Source organism: Pinus tabuliformis, chromosome 3_2 (genome assembly GCF_031772625.1).
Source record: "Pinus tabuliformis cultivar Carrire ecotype Pingquan chromosome 3_2, CPIR1, whole genome shotgun sequence".
Taxonomy (NCBI): domain Eukaryota; kingdom Viridiplantae; phylum Streptophyta; class Pinopsida; order Pinales; family Pinaceae; genus Pinus; species Pinus tabuliformis.
In genome coordinates, this window is record NC_142302.1 from 753,405,802 (window position 1) to 753,422,975 (window position 17,174).

The window sequence follows — 17,174 nt, forward strand, 5'->3', positions numbered from 1 at the left end:
TCCCAACATTTAACCGGCAGTGACGAAACATGCACAGATGGGTGGCAGCGACTTCATGGGATTTAATGACAGAGAGTCGTGTTCAATTGAAATACGTCTCTAAACAGGTTGAGTTTAATAAGATGGAAAGCTTGTAATCGGATTTCAGATGCTAGCATACAGTTGATTCCCAATTGGATTTCTCTTCCTCAGGCACGCAGAATTGAATCACGCATTCAAACTATCTGTTAATTAACTCAATTTTCGTATTTCTTCACGCGGCGGCAAAAAAGAGGCTCCAAAGAACCAAAGATTTCTCCCAGACGGCCACAAATTTCTTCAAACGGTTTCTGGGTTATCTAATTAACCCACCTGGAAAAAAAACCCATGTTTTAGTTTTTTAAAATTCGTCTCCATTTCGGCAAATAGAACGTTTGAAGTTAGACGTTTTTTAGCTGTTTACGCATTTTTCCTGAGTTAATTTTTCTTTCTATACTGTTCTGCGTTCGGCCTGTGAAATTTTGGAATTATCATGGTGGTGCAGGATACTTTGATGTAAGAGATAGTAATGACAGATGGATTCGAGTTTGGTTACAGAAAGGGGACTTGATTGTTTTACCCGTAGGCATCTATCATCGTTTCACCCTGGATACATCCAACTACATCAAGGTCTACTGTGCAGATTCACCCTAGTGTCATATATGTTGCATATTTTTAGGACAGTGGTTTTTAACTGCAGAAAATGAAGTGCTTATCTATTCCATTGTTGCAATGGTTATGAGCACATTTTAGTGAAACCTCTTCTCTTATTTGCTGAAGGTGAATTATTTGATTAATCTGACGCTAAATATCATCTTCCTCACTGTCGGCTTCCTACAATAATCTCATGACCAGGACTACAAGGAATGTGTTAAACACTATATCAATACCATAAGTAAGACAGTACGCCATTGTTTGATGGTGGTAGTTTCACACTGTTGATCCTTATCAAAGATCTATGTGGGAGACAAGAAATTCCAATCCAACCACAGGAAAGACACACCAATAAAGAGCACACTATTTGAAGAGTCACGAAGCCACAGCGAAAACTAGGAATGGAGATAGCCATAGATTGTTTTTCTTCTCTTTTTTTTTTCTCGGAATTTTTGAATTTTTATATTGCTTAGTCATACCTGCATTTTCATTTTATTGCACTAACATCTTTGATTGTAAATTTGAAAAACCAAGTGGTGGCTGCGGAAACTGATTACAGCTGCGGAAACTGATTCCAGCTGCGGAAACTTGGCACAGCAACCACTTAGCTAAATAGAGATAGTTAGGCAATCTTAATGGAAATGATCATGGGGGAAAAAATCTTTTATTGATGAAATGGATGGCATGGAGTAAAAATGGAAATGAAATGAAGTTTATTTTTTCTCTTCTTCTTTTTTTTTTTTTTTGAATCAATTGAAGTGATGAAGTTTATTTTGTCTCCTATTTTTTTTCTTTTTTTTTTTTCTTTTTATTTTTACATAACAATCCTTTTTCTGATCCTCTAGATCACACAAAGTGCAAGAGGAGAGCATACTCAAGAATTATTAATTTTTTTTCATAACAATCATTTTTCTGATCCTCCAGATCACACAAAGTGCAGGAGGAGAGCATACTCAAGAATTGTTAATTTTTTTTTTTTTAGATGTAAGAAATAAGGTCTCCTAATTACACTTCCCCGGCAACGACGCCAAAATGTCTAGTCAATTTAACGTCTTAAATTGCTCTACATAAATTATCAATCCGGGTATCGTAAACTGATGAAGTGTGGTGCACCATATGTGCTTAGTTAACCTTTCTCTTACTTCGTCATTTTATAGTTTATGTTGTTTTTGGGGTTTTGTTCTTGTTGCTTTTCTAAAGTGTTTAATGCAACTTAAAACATGTTATTGATGGAGTTAGTATTTAAACAAAAGTGTAAATATACAACTAGTTCATTCGAAATAAAATGCAATAATCAAATAATGAGAGAATGACTATGAGACCCAGTATCCTTGTTGCTTCAGAAAAAGGACAAGATGATTCTATCATGTCATTAGTTCATTAAAAGGCTATGTGCATCACTAATCTACAATCAACTTGAAAGCAATTTATGTATAGCTAATATACATGGTGAAATAAAATGCAAAAATAAAATGACAACTATACAAGGCAAGGGCCCTCTGCCACCTATGAAATCAAAGCAAAATTGAATACACTTGCATGAATTAAAATTGCATGAATGAAAAATCTAATCTACCTTACATTCTACAAAGCAATATTTACAAAATGAAATCTACTCTACCTTACATTCTACAAAGCAATATTTACAAAATGAAATTTACTCTACCTTACATCCTAATATGCTCCATGAAATCTACTTCACATCTCCTTCCATGTTGAGAACATCAAAGCTTTATTCAATTTCTTCAAAAGTACAAAGTACAACAAAGTTCTCCAAAGCTTTCAAAAGCCATCAAGGAATAACTACAAACTTAAGAACTAGGGACTAAAAAGACTAACAAATGAAGGAGAGAGATCTCCTATTTATACAAAAAGATGAGAGCCATCTCATTAATGATAGTCCATGAATCTCTCCCTCTACCTCTAGAGTCCTAATCAAAATAGGAACTGATAAGACACATGTCTTTTTAGAGTTACAATACAATTAGGAGATGTGACACATATCCTCATGATCCCATGATTCTTTCCACTCAAATTCGAATTTGGCCTTAGAGTGCCACATAAGGGTCTTCTAGAAGTCTCCTTTCAACCTACACATGTCAACAACCTCAACCCATTTGTTAGGTATAAGCATATGCACATTATTTTCTAATGTTTAACCACAAATTCACTTAAAAGGCTTAGAAATAATAAAGATTGGAAAAACATAAAGGTGGCCCAATGATAATGAAAGTGGGATGAATGTGGTGACATAGTAGTGAAATGGAGGTGAAATGGAGGTGATATAATGGACATAATAGTGAAAGTGTAATGGAAATGAATGACATTTTCAAGACTCAACAGCCATTGCACCAAAAAGAGATTAATTTTTCAATTTTAGATAGTAACCAATAAGACTCTACCATTCCATAGCCATTAGGATAAATATTAAATCCCATATATTTAACCCCTTTTGACATGTCTAAGTGTTGAATAGGATAATCGTTATAATACCCAAATCTTGAATACCCTCCAAAATAATTTTACAAATTGCAATCTTACTCTTATTTATTTTCATGCCTTGTTGTAAAGTAGTAAAATATTTTTTAAACATCCACCCTCCCTTTCTAATCCAAAACTAATAGTAGAACATAATCTATGAAAGGAAAGTGTTTTAGTGCCTCAAATCCTATTCTCACACCACTGATGGTCCTCATCATTCTAGCTTCCCTAATGGTGTACCACCCTTTCCCATCTATAGTAGTGTCAATATTTGTAAAACAATTTTTTGGTCGGTGAGAGAGATGCATGTGACTATTAGATTTGTGAGACAGAGTTATTTTGTGAGCCTATGTATTTATGTTTATAGATTTTAGGGCCAAAATGCCTAGATATATGTGTCATTTTGGTTATGTGATTGGAGGGCCAATATTGTATGTATGATGTAAAATTTGGTACACATATTTTAATAATAAAAAATAAGCTAGGTATGAAGCCCACTCCATGGTAAAGAGTATACGGGGAACCCCATGGAGAAGGCCATAGTTGTGTTGTGTTTAGTGGAAAAAGGAACCCAAGTGATCTGTATTACAAACTTGAAGGTTTATGGAAAATTTGCAAGTAAATCTTTATGTCTTTTAGGAAATGGATCAAGTTGCAAAAGTAGATAAATTAGTGTTTTAAATTCAATTTGCAGTAAAATAAACAGAGACAAATAAACCCTACACGTCAATGTTACACATAATTTTGTCACCATGACACTTGATCGATATAAATGGATTTCTCGCCATCTATGAACATGTTTCATTGAACTCCCTTAGAGGTAAAACAATCAAAAACCCCTTGAAGAATATCAGAATTTTGGGGAAAATGGCTTGTATACCTTGTTAAGTATGACCTAAGAATTTTTCCTAGAAGTTTTTGTGCATTCATTGTACTTATCCCTTAGCATAGTGTAGAACTGCGCTCTGTCTACCACTATAGACAGCGTAGGTGAATCAATGAAAAGTAAAAATAAAAAGTGAAATATAGAAGCATTGTTGGGCAAATATATCCCAATTGAAATATCCTAGGTCATATCTATTCGATCCAAACCCCTTAGATGATGGACCTAATTCTCTTTCCTCAAGGAACCATAATCCCCCAATTAGGGGATCTCATCCTCCTCTTTTGGATCTGAAATGTCTTCCTCTTGCCTTATAAATTAACTATAGGGTAGAGGGATTGAGGAGGTCAGAAAAGATAGAATTATGTTGTTGGATTGAGATTGAAAAGATTATCATCTAAGGAAAGGGTTGCAGTAATTTGGGAGGAACCTCATGACATCAAGGCAAAGGTTGTAAGGCTCTTCTTTATCCTTGAATTAATACAAATGAATCCTTTTTTCCATTGTATTGTCTTATTGAAATGATGAATGGTTTATAGTTCTTTAGATATTCATTAAGGCAATTTTAATTTAAAATCTCCTTGATCATTAGATTAAGCTTGTTTAAATTGTTATGTTGCATATGTCTTTGATTCCTCTTATGTTTGTGGTTGCAGGTGTTTTTAAGAATTGAGAAGTTGCATCAAGATAAGCAGGGATCTTCATCAAACATTTCGCAAATAGGTAAGAGGCCTATTCACCGTCTTTTATATTCATAATTCAAATGAAGCTTAGGGAAAGAGCTATTCAATTGTTTATTTGTTTCTAGTTTCCTTTAGGATATAGGGAGATCACTCTTGTTAGTAAGACGGATTTATCCACCTAACAAATTGGTGACTCCGTTGGGGAACATTACTGTTCTCTTCTCTTTTCTTGGTTTTGCTTTCTGATCTTCTTTGTCTAGCTGGACCTGAGTCTTAGCAAATTTATGATATTTTATATCCTTTTGGTTTGATTGCTTTATTTTTTATTTTTCATGTATTTTCTAGACCTCCATGATTTTTTTTCATACACAAAGCACAAATCTGTGCAATTTGTGAGTTAAGAAACTTGCACGTGTGCACTGGTTTACATTGCTTACCTGCGCAGTTCCTAGAAATTTTTGAAAAAATAGGTTTTCTTCTACCTAGAGTCTAAATTTTGGTTTCTGAAAGTGTCATCATATTTTTTTAGTTGTCCAAATATCTTTTTGAACTTTTTTGAGTGCTTTATGAAATATTTCTGAGAAATTGGTCCCATTTGCAAAATTGCTTAAGGTTTTGCCTGGATTGTTTGTTAACTGATAAAAAATAGATAGGTTGTCTTCAAGATTATTGTATTCCTATCTTTTTTTGTCAAATATACTAGATCCATTATCAATCTTGCTTATTTATGAAGAAATTCTTTGTTGAATTGCAAATTAGGGTTTCTTAGAAATTAGTGTGTTTTATGAAGAGTGGTTTTCATTTCTGAATGATAAAAAGAATTCGTTTCTTTTCAATTTTGAATTCCTTCATAATTGCACTTATGACATCATTATTTAAAAGCATTCATTAGGAAAATTGCATTTTTTCCAACTCTTGTTTGATTCCTTTGTGTTTTGAAAATTTTGAGTGATTAGTGATAAAGGACATTTTAAGTTTTCCCGTTCTTTAGGAGAATTTGAAATATTAGGTTATTTCAACATCTGGATTGCATTAAAAGTGAAATTGGCTTGCTTGTGAAAATAATTTTAATTTAATTTTTGAGTTTTTCATTTTTATTTAAAATTAAAATCAAAGAAACTCTCATTTTCTTGTAAATAGGATTTCACTGAACAATAGATTACAAATTGCATGTTCGATTGCATTAGAATTTCAAGTCAAGTCATAATATCATGAATTTCACTCTCATTACATATTGAGTAAATAAACACTTAATAACATAGTGTTAAATAAAATCAATTAGTATTTTACATTTTTTTAGGTCTCTTACCAGCTACAATAGCTTAAGTGTAGGGCTTTGGAATACAGAAGGAGTAAACTTTCCAAAGCTACAAACAAACAATAGAATCTTGAGTTAGGGAGAGAAATCCAATTATTTCAGTTTTTCTTTGGGAATCTCTTCTTATACATGAGTTAAGCACGAGATCATGTCGAATCTGTTGAAGTGATCGTACCTATGTCATTGGCTATGACAGAGCGATTTTCACGTATTACAATTGTGTCAAAACGTACTTAGGGTCACTTGAAAGTAAATCTCCAATTAACCACGTTGAGGAGACTTCAAGGGGCTTGAGCCTTGTTACGCTACCCCTTGCATGTACGTATAATTTACAATTGTCACCCTAGGTGAAATTGTTATAGTTAGTAAACTTAGTGACCATAATCATACGGATCTACCTAAGGTGACGGTAGAGGGAAGGTTCTGTTGTACCTGGAATAGACATTGACTAGACTCACTTGGACTTTTTGGACGGTATTCTTTTCTCAAGATGGCATAAGCGAAGTTACTTGCACTAGACTATTTCATTAAGTAGGTTATCAGGGTAACTGGTTCCAACCATTGATATCTATAAAGATTTACACTTTTATCTTTGTGATGTTGGATTTCATCACCAACTAGTAAATATTGATCTTTGTGAAAGGTGATTTTTTATGGTTTGAATTCTCAGATTTATTAGCGCGTGTTACTTTGTTTGTTTTTCACTTTTTAGAGACTTTACGTCTAATTTTTATTTCTGTGAATTATTAATTCAAAAAATTCATCGTGGTTGAATTACCAAGACAATCACGAAGAATGCTGGGTTAACCCCCTGAATATATGTTGAGTCAGCTAGAAAAGATTAAAACTGAAAAACCAAAATCAAAAGGATCCGGGGCTACAGAAGAACCTGAAACTTCTACTATTATAGAATCTGATGTAATAAGAAATGAAGTAAATAAACCAAAAACATCTACTATTCTAGGACCTAAAGTTTCTAAATTTGATCAACCTCAAACACTAGAATCACACTCGGAAGTAACTAATCCAATAGTTACAGTACTTATTCAAACAGAATGAGATACTAGAAAAACTTCAGACTCTCAATTGACCGAACCAGATATCGAAGAACCCAAGTTTGATGTTTCTAGAACTGAATCACCTTCAGTTGCTTTAGCCCCTACTCCTTCACGATCACCGTGAGTAAAACTCCCTATTACTGATTGTCTACCTCCTAGTCTTATTAGTATCGAAGAAATTTCTTTTGATGAAGAGGAAGAATCACCTAATATGCCAGTTTTTAGCAGCGACCAAGCTTATTTTCAGAAACTTTTATTTTCCTCTTTTCGACCCGACCCTTGGTCTTTTATGCCTTTGAAATTTTTAGGTCAAGGAATTCCATGATACACTACTCCTTATTCTACTGTACCAGATTTTAATTTTTCTAGAATGATTTTTGTAGCCATGCCATCATATACTTATATGTTTTCTACTCCTACATAATCAACTTTATATGGTGGCTCATCAGTGCCTCCTAGATATCTATCTCTTTTTGGAACATATTCAGGAACTTCTCCCTCAAATCAACCTTTAACTATGTCAATTGGTTTAACTGATCCTACACTTCAGGGTTTGACATCTAATCAGTATATAAACATGATTTCCGACAATGTATGTAATCCTCAAACAAACTCAACAGGTGGTTATTACCCGCCTTGGGGGCAACCATCATATCCTCCTCCAAGAGGAAAACCTTTAGTTGGATCTTATCCTACAGGTGGAGGGAAACCTCCTACCAGAAATTATCCACCTTATGGTCAGATCCCTCAAGCCAGTTTGGGTCAACCTATTGTATCTCAACCCATTGTTGGTACTTTGTTCCCTGGGATGAACACAATCTAGAATTCTTCATATAACCAACAACCATTTCCAGTTGCTCCTCAAGTGCCCATCTATCAACCTGTTCAACATGTTAAATGACCCATTAAGAAAATGCCTATTCAAGGCATTCCTATACAAGTCCAACATCTTATTTAGGGTAATCCATCAACGCCTGTGCAACAACCTTTACAACAACCTATCCAAAGTTCTCCAAAAACCCCAGTTTAGTTTGTTGTGCAAAGATCTGTTCAAAATTCAATTCCAAGTTCCCCATAAACTCCCATCCCAGGAGTATCACAAGTAATTGTTCCAATTGCTTCTTAAGTAACGGTGCAACCAACTACTCAGACTATTCCTTAGGTATTTTCTTATCAAATTCTTTCTATGATTCAGTCTATACCCCAAATACCTGTGGTGTAGTTTGGTATACCATATGTGCAAACACCATTTCAAGGATAGGTTCTGCAAGGTCAACCCTAGAGTAAATTTTTTCAAGGCAAACCTTTTCAAAATCAATTCTTCTAAGTTCAACCCTTCCAAAATCAACCTTTTTCAGGGATAGTTTATCCAGGATCAAATGGGTCAGGGTCCTCCTTTCCAGAATTTATTGTACCCTGGTCATACTTTTTAAGTATCTCTTCAACCACAATTTGGTATGGCTCATCCTGGATATCCGGGAGGTATGAAAATTCCAACTACTCATACTATTCCAAGATATCCTGGGTATCCTCGTCCAGGAACAAGACTTGTCCCTCAAGGTTATCAATACCCGTAGTGGGATCCTAACCATTAGTTACCATTTATTGCAACTTTGGATTTAATAGACATGTCTCGATTAACAAATGATCCCATTTTTTATCTACCATTTTGGCCGCCAATACCTACAAATTTACCCAGTGACATTCCAAAATTCAAAGGTAAATGAAGAGAAGACCCATCAAACCATGTCATTACTTATCATCTTTGATTCACATCGAACTCGTTAATCGATGATTCCATTAGATTAAGTCTTTTCCAACAGACCTTAACCAGTTCGACAGCCAAGTGGTATGTTGAGTTACCGCGAGGTTCTTTTATTACTTTCAATTTCATAACCACTTCCTATTTGACACATTTTCAGTTACCTATTCATTATGATAATGGTACTGAACTTTTAACTTCTTTAAAACAGTCAATGTCAACCCATATTTCAGATCATATTCATGAATGGAGGCAAAGATGTCGTTTAGTTAAATTTTATATTCTAGACCAAATTTTGGCCGAATGGTTCATAAAATCAATTTTACCAGTAATTACTAAAGATGTTTCCAAGGGTGGTGTTGTAACCGAAGAACAAGTTATCGTTCTTGCCCAGTACTGAGATCTTGTTTATACTCAATCTGGTACTTTGTATGAAAAAATTACAGATCTACCTCATCTAGGGAAAACCAATCCAAACTTTAGAGGATCACATGCCAATGATGGTGTGATTAGTTCTATTAGCCAAAAATATAATCCCAAAAATAAAAATTCTACAAAAACTCATATTTTTTCTTTATTGGATTCACTTGAAGAAGATCCTTCTAATAAAATTACTTCTAAAATTAATGTCATAGATTCATCTACTGGAAAGAACAAGAAATATGGAGGTAAAAAGAAAGGAAAAGGTAAAATGAAAGAAAACATTTCCCCTAAGAAGAAATTGTTAGACTCCGTCTTGTCAGCCCGCTGCAGTCAAATTCTCCAAAGATCATTCCTTGTTATGCGCAGTCACTGATGTTACTGTGGTCTAGAAAAGAGTCATTTTAATTCTTGAGGAAGGTTCAGTAAGTTTTTCAGGGATGTCATCGTCAATAATGTGAGATTGATTCTTCTTCAAAACCCTGTTTTGAAGAAGAAATCATTAAATGTGTTTTTTTTTAGAATATGTAATTTGTCAAAATGTTTCAAATTCTCCAGCTCTTCAAATGCCAGCAGTCAATTCGCACCGCTTGAGTTCAAGTCTTCAGCAGGACAGCTCCTCTATTCTATATTCAGTCAAATGGAATCGAATAATATTGGATGAGACACATTTTATCAAGGAAGCTGTAGCTGTTGTATTGGAGATCCAGGAGTTTGTATTGCAGCCATATCATGCCCATTATTACAGTCCTTGCATTTTCTCTTCTGTTAGTAATGAAACACTTTGAGAAATTGCAGTTGCTTGTACAGTTTGTCATTTTCTAGATGTAGCCATAGAAAATTCACATGAAATTATTGTTGATGGAATGTCGCTTGGGCTTGTTTTCTTGGACCACAAACTTAAACAAATGTTTTTAACATCAGCTCTTCAGTAATTTGTTGTCGGGTTTCCCCAAAACAAAAAGAACTCGTGACAGAACTTGTACGCCATGATGGCCATAAAATTTGTTTAGCTATTGGTGATGGTTCAAATGATGTTGGTATGATTCAGAAAGCAAAGATTGAAATGGAGAGTTGAAAGGCCGAAGCCGTGTTTTCATAACCGTGGACAGTGTTGGAGGTGTGTGCTACGCATTAGAGGTGTGCGCTACGCACCAAGCTGAGCGCTACGCATTGGGCTTGCGTGGTCAGTGTAAAAATACACAGGCGCTACGCACTGAGGTGTGCGCTATGCACTGGGTTTGTGCGCTACGCACTCAGTCACAACACCGAAATTATTTGTGCATACAGCCAGATCTTATCAAATCGCCTCTAAATCGTGCAAGTAGGTGTTTCTTAGCTGCTCATTCAATTTGAAATTGCTTATAGTGTGTTTGAGAGGAAAATTTGATGTATGGGGTGTTTAAAAAAAAATGAAACCCTAAGCTCATGTCAAAATCATTCTTTAGGGTTTTAAAGAACATGTGGGTGGCCGGAGAAGATTTTTCCACTCTCCCTTCATGAAACACAGCTTCATACACATTTGTAAGGGTTTTGTCAACATCACAAAGGGTACATTTCAAATTCTTTTGTTTATCTGCCAAAACTGTCATTGTGATCAAACCAATGACTGTTTCATGTCCAATACACTAAAACAGAGTATCATCATTATGGCAGAATTCTTATGTGTTTTGGTTAGTTTTTGAGTAGGCATTGAGATTGTAATTTCACCATACCTACGCCATACATATTGCAGACACCATACATATTGCGGACATTGTGTTTTACAGCCATGTCAGACACAGATTCAGTTTATGAGCAGGAGAATGACAGTGATTCCACAATAGAGGGTAATGTGCCACGGAGGCCTCGCAGAGGTGGCAAAGGTGGAAAACATCTCAGAGAAGAGCCCACTTCTTTGGCTCAATTGCAGGCTTGCCCGCTTGCAATGGATTATTTTCGCCACCAGTCATGCTATCACTATTGTGAGCTAATTTCACAAATTCAGCATCATCGTGAATTAGCTCGCTTGTTTGTTCTACATTTACATGATGGTCATGTAAACCTTGCCGGAGTTAATTTCATTTTGTCACCAGAGACTATTGCAGAGGCCACTGGGATACCAAATATTGGAGAGCAATGGAATAAGTGTCAGTAGCTAGAGAAATCCTATTATGAGCCATACATCAAACCTGGTTATATGAGGCACTTGAGCAGGGTTTTTCCTTTCCAGTACCTGAATGATAAGTTTGCACCTTTGATGAAACTCATCATTCGGTATTTCAGTTGTGAGGGCAGATTCTCCCGTCTTTATGCCTACCATGTCCGTTTGTTGATGCATTTTACAAGGGTACGTCTGATGAACATTCCATACTTCATGTTTCGAAACATAGAGAGGATGGTTGTATTAGTACAAAGGAAGACCCCAACACAGCAGCACAAGAGTATTTATCATTATCCGTTGATCAAGATCATAGTGGTTCATCAGTTGACACAGCAGGGCATTACTTGGGAGGAATTCATTTCTCGCAACTTTTTCACAGTGCCACAGCCACCTCCCGAGATAGTTCATGATGAGAGAGGGCCTTCACATCAGTTTGACATTCCTGATACCGAGCATGTCAATGCTCCAGCATATGTGACATATCAGCGAGGCCACAGGGCCTTATTTGCAGGTACACAACGAGTACTATCTCCACATGGTGTGGAAGGGGTCTCCCCTTCTTCTTCAGTACAGGTACAGCTTCAAGACAGAGGCAAGGGGCCAATTTATGAGGAGGGCCATTTAGGTGGTCATGATATTGATGTTGCATTGGGTGATGTGGATAGGAGCTCTCCTAGCTCGAAACTGAAAGAGATCATCCAAGAGCAAAAGATCGAGATTGATAGCTTGAATGAGAAGTTGCTGAAGGCAGAATGTCTAATCAAATACTTGGAGCAGCGCAATAAACAATTAGAGGATGAGCACACACTTACAGAGCTGCAACAAATTCGTGAAGATCGAAGGCTTTCCCGAAAGAGACCTGGTGATTTGACACCCGTTGAGCGGCAATTTTGGCTTGAGAAAGTCAATCGACATCTGGAGGAGTTTTTGGCGAAGGCCAATAGAGACAAAGACTTGCTTCGTAACATGAAGAATCATTATTTGGCTCGCATGCATGTTGGCAAAGCAAAAATGAAGATTTTGCAAAGGAGGTTGAGCAAAGCACTAACATGGCGAAAGAGGCTAGATCTGCTTCGAGTTTTGGCCGAGGCTTCTCTGGCTGAGCATGACACGTGATGGAGGGTCTTCGCTCCGAATTTGAGCAAATTTAGAGAAAATTTCATCATTTTGAAATTTTGGTCTCAAAAAACAGTTTTTTCCGCTCAATGGGTAGCGCGCCAGCGCGCTCGCTTTTGATTGGGGCACTTGCTGGAGAAAAACCTTTTATTTTTGGGTTTGTCATGGTGAATTATACATGCTCAGTTATTGCCAAGGTATTTCATCAAGTTCTGGATGATCAAAAGGCCTAAAAACACCATGAAAACCACCTTGCTGCCACCTTTTGCAACAGCAGGAAGTACTTCTAGGAGAATGCAGTTTTGGAGGGGAAAATGAGCTCCAAATCGGAAAATTCCACTTGGGTTGGAAAGTAGAAATCCAGGGCTTCCCAATGAGCTATCATGAGATCAATTTGGATGTCAGGAAGTGCCCCAGAAATAGGCTGAAAGGTGCACTATGCATTGGGATCAGGGCGCTACGCATTGGGGTTTTTGGTCCAATTTTCATCCTCCAGCTCAGGAATTCGACCAGTTTTCACCAGTTTCACTCCTTGATGTAATTTTTGACCCAACATGATGTAATTTGATGTATGTAAGGTAACATGACACCTATCTACCTTCTTCTAGATGATTCATTTACAAATTAGCAAACCATTAATGTAATGAATCAGTTTCCTTCTTTTTAGAAGCAGGTTGTTTTGGTCACCTAGATTCCTGCTCCATGTTTAGAATTTTTTGAAACTGCTCTTAGAAGGAGGAGCTCGACCCCTAGAGGTTAGGGAATGAGGTTAGCTTGATCTATATATGTAAATTTTCATTCAGTAGCAGAGGTTGGACTCTTGGGAAGATTTTGGCACATTATTGTACATATTTTTCATATTTTGGCTAAGGAAAGATCAGAGATTTTGCAGCACCTGTTGGGATTCTTGTGGCTTTCAGTTCTTGATGGTGCTTTTCTCATGTTATTGTAAGTTTATTCATGTTTACATGTATGCCATTCCTTCTTATGATTCTCAAACTAAATGAATGAGTAAATGAGGTTGAATTCATTGTTCACAGTGCTCTTCCTTTAAAATTTGTTTAGTTTTACATGTTTTCGTCAGTTTGGAGAGGATCCATGTTCTCCTTTTCCCTCTTCAGCTCCTTGTCATTCTGATCCATCCATACACCTGATCAAAGGCATCAAGACTATTGCCTACCTCGCCCCAACTCAAATTCTGTAAAGATCTGACCTCAATCCCCGCACCCAAAATTGGTTTTCTCATTTCTCTAACAAAAACTCAAAAATCTAAATCAAACTTTCCTATCTCTTTACTAGCATAAAATCAGTATTTATTGTGAGCCATCTCAACCTCTTTGAAGATCTTTTGCCGAGATAGACCTGGAGAGAGCCCTCTCCTATCCTCGTAGGGCTAGCTACGAGGCTGAGCTTGGTTTGATGTGGCCTTGAGTTTTTCCTTCCTCAGCCTGAGGCAGATTTGAGTGCTAACATAGTGGCAACCATACTGGGGAATATGGTTTGCTGTTGATGGGACATTCGACTTGAAGATTGTCTTGCCCCAGTACATGAAATCAAGTTGCAGATCTGATGCTGATGGTGGACAGCAGTCAGACATATATGAAGGCTGAAACATTCACCTGGCGACTCCAACTCGATCCAGACATTCCAGTGCTCGCTAGTCCATTTATGCAATGGTAGGGTATGTGGCAAACCCTGCACTGTGTGAAGCTATAAAAGAAGTAAGAAATAGGTTAGCAGATTTTGAAATTAATGAAGATTTTTCAGTGCCTTGCTTCAATGTTTGAAATCTCCGAAGCTACCTCTTGAAGATAAAACTGGTGTCTGCGAGTTAGTTGTTGAAAGAATTGAGAAGGAAATTCAGTGTTTGAATGAGCAGATCCAGTCATATGATTTTCGAGATCCTAAACAGTTCTTGGAAACATTTCCTCCATCGAAACAAGAAACAATAGAGTTGCCTACAGATGTTTGCATTGATCGTGTGCAGCTGGATGTATGTATTGCAGAGTTGGGGTAGCAAACGGTGTCTGGCTTTCGCGATCCTATTGCGATGTACATGAAAATATTTTTCAGTTTGACTGACAAATCAAATTGTCTTTTACATGATCAGGCTCATTACGTGCATGAAGGGCTGCCAGCAATTACCTCTTTGTCCTGGTGGAAGCATTCTCAAGCGGCATCATTCTCAGGTTACTTGAATGGTTGATCTGGCATTTCAGTATTACTTGATCTATTGTTTTTACAGTAGAGTAAGGTAGATTTTGTAAATAAATAAGTAGCCAAAGGGCAGCATCTTGTTCCAGTTTCATTACAGTTTTAGTGTGAAGTTTGCCGAGTCAGTTTTTTAAGCATTTCAGTCAAGTTTCAGTCCATAAATGAGTTGGAAGTCTCGTGTTGTCTGTTGAAATAACGACTCCATCGCCCAATGGACAGAGGCACTGTCTGCTCCCCCAAAGATCTGCGGTTCTTGGCACCTCCAAGAAGCGGCAGCTGCCATCCCCATTAGAGCCAATGTTAGACTCTGTCTTGTCAGCCCGCTGCAGTGAAATTCTCCAAATATCATTCCTTGTTATGCGCAGTCACTGATGTTACTGTGGTCCAGAAATGAGTCATTTTAATTCTTGAGGAAGGTTTAGTAAATTTTTCAGGGATGTCATCGTCAATAATGTGAGATTGATTCTTCTTCAAAACCCTGTTTTGAAGAAGAAATCATTAAATTTGTTTTTTTTTTGGAATATGTAATTTGTCAAAATGTTTCAAATTCTCCAGCTCTTCAAATGCGAGCAGTCAATTTGCACCGCTTGAGTTCAAGTTTTCAGCGGGACAACTCCTCTATTCTATATTCAGTCAAATGGAATCGAATAATATTGGATGAGACACATTTTATCAAGGAAGCTGTAGCTGTTGTATTGGAGATCCAGGAGTTTGTATTGCAGCCATATCATGCCCATTATTACAGTCCTTGCATTTGCTCTTCTGTTAGTAATGAAACGCTTTGAGAAATTGCAGTTGCTTGTACAGTTTGTCGTTTTCTGGATGCAGCCATAGAAAATTCACATGCAATTATTGTTGATGGAATGTCGCTTGGGCTTGTTTTTTTGGACAACAACCTTAAACAAATGTTTTTAACATCAGCTCTTCAGTGATTTGTTGTCGGGTTTCTCCAAAACAGAAAGCACTCGTGACAGAACTTGTACGCCATGATGGCCATAAAATTTGTTTAGCTATTGGTGATGGTTCAAATGATGTTGGTATGATTCAGAAAGAAAATATTGAAATGGAGAGTTCAAAGGCCGAAGCCGTGTTTTCATAACTGTGGACAGCATTGGAGGTGTGCGCTACGCATTGGAGGTGTGCGCTATGCACCGAGCTGAGTGCTACGCATTGGGCTCGCGTGGTCAGTGTAAAAATACACAGGCGCTACGCACTGAGGTGTGCGCTACGCAATGGGTTTGTGCGCTACGCACTCAGTCACAACACCGAAATTATTTGTGCATACGGCCAGATCTTATCAAATCGCATCTAAATCGTGCAAGTAGGTGTTTCTTAGCTACTCATTCAATTTGAAATTGCTTGTAGTGTGTTTGAGAGGAAAATGTGATGTATGGGGTGTTTAAAAAAAAATGAAACCCTAGGCTCATGTCAAAATCATTCTTTAGGGTTTTAAAGAACATGTGGGTGGCTGGAGAAGATTTTTCCACTCTCCCTTCATGAAACAAAGCTTCATACACATTTGTAAGGGTTTTGTCAACATCACAAAGGGTACATTTCAAATTATTTTGTTTATCTGCCAAAACTGTCATTGTGATCAAACCAATGACTATTTCATGTCCAATACACTAAAACAGAGTATCATCATTATGGCAGAATTCTTATGTGTTTTGGTTAGTTTTTTAGTAGGCATTGAGATTGTAATTTCACCATACCTACGCCATACATATTGCAGACACCATACATATTGCAGACATTGTGTTTTTAAAGCCATGTCAGACACAGATTCAGTTTATGAGAAGGAGAATGATAGTGATTCCACAATAGAGGGTAATGTGCCACGGAGGCCTTGCAGAGGTGGCAACGGTGGAAAACATCTCAGAGAAGAGCCCACTTCTTTGGCTCAATTGTAGGCTTGCCCGCTTGCAATGGATTGTTTTCGCCACCAGTCATGCTATCACTATTGTGAGCTAATTTCACAAATTCAGCATCATCGTGAATTAGCTCTCTTGTTTGTTCTACATTTACATGATGGTCATGTAAACTTTGCCAGAGTTAATTTCATTTTGTCACCAGAGACTATTGCAGAGGCCACTGGGATACCAAATATTGGAGAGCAATGGAATAAGCGTCAGCAGCTAGAGAAATCCTATTATGAGCCATACATCAAACCTGGGTATATGAGGCACTTGAGCAGGGTTTTTCCTTTCCAGTACCTAAATTATCAGTTTGCACCTTTGATGAAACTCATCATTCGGTATTTTAGTTGTGAGGGCAGATTCTCCCGTCTTTATGCGTACCATGTCCATTTGTTGATGTATTTTACAAGGGTACGTTTGATGAACATTCCATACTTCATGTTTCGAAACATAGAGAGGATGGTTGTATTTGTACAAAGGAAGACCCCAGCCCAGCAGCACAGGAGTA